General features: G+C 41.4%; 1 non-coding gene across 1 annotated transcript; it reads right to left on the bottom strand.

The window, feature by feature from the left end:
- Nucleotides 1-418: 418 nt before the first annotated feature.
- On the bottom strand, nt 419-525 carry LOC141634839 (small nucleolar RNA R71). The gene has a single exon (XR_012539558.1). It is a non-coding gene; the product is annotated as a small nucleolar RNA R71 (small nucleolar RNA).
- Between the last annotated feature and the right edge of the window lie 3,770 nt (nt 526-4,295).

Consider the following 4,295-nt stretch of genomic DNA (forward strand, 5'->3'; position numbering starts at 1 on the left):
AGGTGAGGAGAACCGAACACAAAATCCAACACAAAATCAACCCACAATGCCTAAATTTTCATCACATTCCATACCAACCGAGGAGAACCTACCCAATGGTACTCCCACACCACAACACTTAACCGGAAATTTCATTGCCAAATCCCCATCTATCTAATTAGTCGAAAGAAGCCAATTCGGGGGGATGCCTAGTGAAGACCCTCACTCTCACATGGAGACTTTTTGTGACTATTGTGATGCGATTTCTCAAACCGGTGTAACTCAAGACCAAATTCGATGGGTCTTATTTCCTTTTTCTCTAATTGGCACCGCAAAACAATGGTTGAAAGGCCTTGATAAGGCTACTCTCGGAATTGACTCTTGGAAGAAATTGGCTATACCTTTCTACAAAAAGTTCTACCCACCGGAAAAGACTAACATGCTAAGAGCTCAAATTATGGGCTTTAAGCAAAGGGATGAAGAATCCTTGTATGAAGCTTGGGAACGATTCAAAGGAATTTGTCGCTCATGTCCTCATCATGGAGTTAGCGAGTGGTTCTTGGTACAACAATTTTGGAATGGTCTTTATGAAGACTCAAGAAACATTCTCAACATGGGATCAAATGGTATGTTCATCGAAGTTGACGATAATCAAACTTGGAACAAGATTGAGGAAATGGCGGTCCATAATTCACAATATAGTAGACCTCGCAAGGCTACCAGAGGAGGAAAGCATGAAGTGGACTCTATTACTCAATTGGGTGCTCAACTTAGTGCTCACATTGATACCATGAATTTGAAGTTCGAAAAAGCTATGGCTAGACTTGAAGAAGCATCAAAATCACCAAAGCATCATGTTAATGCCATGACGGCATCTTCATCAATCCCAAGTGGGATATGTGAGAATTGTGGAACTTTGGGACATGACCAAAGTGAATGTAGGGGAACAGATGAACAAGTGAATGCTTTTCAAGCATACAAGAGTGGTACCCCTTATACAAATTATTACAATGAAAACACCAAATTCCAACCAAATATCTCATACAAAAGCCAAAATGTTCAAAACCCTCAACCAAGATACACCCCACCTCCCATGAGAAACCAAAATGAAAGACCCTTTTACAACCAAAACCAAGGTTACCAATACCAAACTCCACACAATCAACAAAATAACCAAGGTTTTGATGTTCAAAAAGCGGTCCTCCAAATGGAAAAGAATCAGCAAGTGTTTTTCACTCAAATGCAAAAGGATATTCAAGCAACGGAAATCACCATCAACAACATCATAGCCCACACCAAAATGTTGGAAACCCAATTGACTCAACTAGCATCTTCAAGCTCACAAAGACAAAAGGGGCAATTACCACCTCAAAGTAATCCCCTAAGACATGAAACGGTTAGTGCCATCCATTTGAGGAGTGGTACAAGGTATGAAGCACCAAAGAAGCAAGTTGAGGATAAAGTTGTGGAAGCTAGTGACAAAGAAGAAGTTGTGCAAAACTCCAAGGATGGAGAACCATCAAAAGAAGAAGTTTCAAAGAAAAGTGACGACAAGGTCAAGGAGAAGGAACCCATTGTGATTAGACTTCCTTTTCCAAGTCGTCAAGCCAAGCCTAAATTTGATGACCAACTTGGAAAATTTATGGAAATTGTGAAGAATTTGGAAGTCTCGATTCCTTTCACGGAATTAATCAATCACGTGTCGGCCTCTGCAAAGTACATGAAAGATATCCTTACAAAAAAGAAGTCGATCCGGAAGCTTGAAACTATCGCCTTCACTAAGGTGAGTAGTGCAATCCCTCAAGGGAGTTCACCTCCGAAACTTAAAGATCCGGGAAGCTTCTCAATACCGTGTACTATTGGCGACACAACGATCAACAAAGCCCTATGTGATCTAGGGGCTCGTGTGAGTGTTATGCCGTATTCGGTAAGTAAAAGGTTAGGGATGGGAGAGCTTAAATGTACCAATATCACACTCCAATGGCCGATAGATCGACGAAGACACCATTAGGAATATGGGAAGATGTTCCCGTAAGAGTTGGGAAATTTTTCATCCCGATGGACATTGTCATTGTTGACATGGAAGAAGACTCCAATATTCCAATCATTCTAGGTAGACCTTTCTTGCACACCGCGGGTGCGGTGATAGATGTGAAGCATGGAGCACTTATGTGGCACCTCACAAAATGGAAACAGATCAGGTAATCCTAGACCCTGAGTACCCTGACAGGTATGTTTTAGTAGGATCTGACGCACCAGATAGTGTCAGGCCTGAATTGGTAAAGTTCCTTAAAAATAAATCATCCTGGTTTGCTTGGTCACATTTTGATATGACTGGAATTACCGCTGATATAATTACACATAAACTTAATGTTGACCCATCTTTTAAGCCTGTACAACAGAAAAGACGGAAATTTGCAGCTCAAAGAAATACCATTATTAACGAGGAAGTAGAAAAACTCTTGGATATGGGAATGATCAGGGAAGTAATATATCCTGAGTGGCTGAGTAACGTAGTTGTTGTGCAGAAAAAGAATGGAAAGTTGAGAGTCTGTGTAAACTACACTGACCTTAACAAAGTCTGTCCTAAAGATCCATTTCCCTTGCCACATATTGATGCCATGGTAGACGCCACATCAGGCCATGAGATGCTGACATTCATGGATGCTTCCAGCGAATTCAATCAAATAAAGATGCACCCAGCTGACCAGGAGAGTACTGCATTCATTACAAACTGAGGCATATACTGTTACACTGTCATGCCTTTCGGCCTGAAGAATGCAGGGGCAACGTACCAGCGCCTGGTCAATATGATGTTTAAAGACCAAATAGGTGACATCATGGAAGTATACATAGATGACATGGTGGTGAAATCCAAAAATACAGAAGATCAAGTGAAACATCTAGAAAGAGCATTCGGGATATTGGAAAAATATAACATAAAGCTAAACCCTGCAAAATGCCACTTTGGAGTCTCTACAGGCAAATTCCTTAGATACATGGTCACAAAAAGGGGCATAGAAGCCAGCCCTGAACAGATAAAGGCTATCCCGGAGCTACAATCACCCAAGTCTGTCAAGGATATCCAGAAATTGACAGGCCGGGTGGCTGCTGCCCTGAATCATTTCATATCAAGATCCTCTGAGAGATGCAAAACATTCTATAACCTCCTCAGAAAGAACAAACAGTTCCAATGGACGGATGAACACGAGACAACTTTTCAGGATCTAAAGTCCTACCTATCATCTCCACCCTTACTGGCTAAGCTAGAGAAGGGAGAGCCTTTGTCAGTATACCTATCTGTCACTGACACAGCAGTCAGCGCAGTCCTAGTGAAAGAAAAGGATGGTCAGCAACATCCAGTCTACTATGTAAGTAAAAGCCTGCTAGATGCTGAGTTGAGGTATGGACTGCTTGAAAAATATGTCTTAGCTTTAATTATGTCATGTACTAAATTGCGACCTTATTTTGAAAGTCACCCCATTATAGTCAGGACCAATTTACCCATAAAATATGTCCTACGTAAGCCTGAACTTTCAGGCAGGATGGCGAAATGGTCAGTACAGATTAGCACATACGACATCTCCTTTGAACCCAGGGCAGCGATTGAATCGCAGGCCCTAGTAGACTTTGTGGCCGACTTTAGCCCTAACCTGGAACCAGACCTGATAAAAGAGGTCAACCAACTAGAAAATAAAACTCCAGACCAAGAATGGACCCTATTCATAGATGAAGCATCCAACGCCAGGGGGACAGGGTTAGGATTAGTACTTAAATCACCACAGGGAGACGTGATAGCTCAGGCTATAAGCTGTGAGTTCAAAGCTACCGACAATGAAGTAGAATATGAAGCCCTGATAGAAGGCTTAAAGGTATGTTTAGACCTCGGTGTACAAGACCTAAAGGTAAAAACTGATTCACTCCTAATTGCTAATCAAATAAAGGGAATTTATACGGCCAAGGATGCAAAAATGATTTCCTATTTGGAATATGTAAAAAACCTTACCGCTAAATTTCCTTTATTTGACATAGATCAAATATCAAGAGACCTGAACACCCAGGCTGATGCTCTGGCCAGCCTAGGTTCAAACTTTACCCCCACTATCTTTGACAAAATACCAATTGTGCATTTACTAGAGCCAGCCATCAGCAAACCTGAACAAGTCAATCCTGTCAATCAAGACAATAACTCTTGGACTAAACCCTATTAAGATTGGTTTCTCCGAGGAATACTACCTTAGGGCAGACATGAGGCAAGGGCTTTTAAAATTAGAGCTTCAACTTATGCTCTCATCAATAACACTCTGTTCAAGAGA

This window comes from Silene latifolia, chromosome Y (assembly GCF_048544455.1).
Source record: "Silene latifolia isolate original U9 population chromosome Y, ASM4854445v1, whole genome shotgun sequence".
Lineage (NCBI taxonomy): Eukaryota > Viridiplantae > Streptophyta > Magnoliopsida > Caryophyllales > Caryophyllaceae > Silene > Silene latifolia.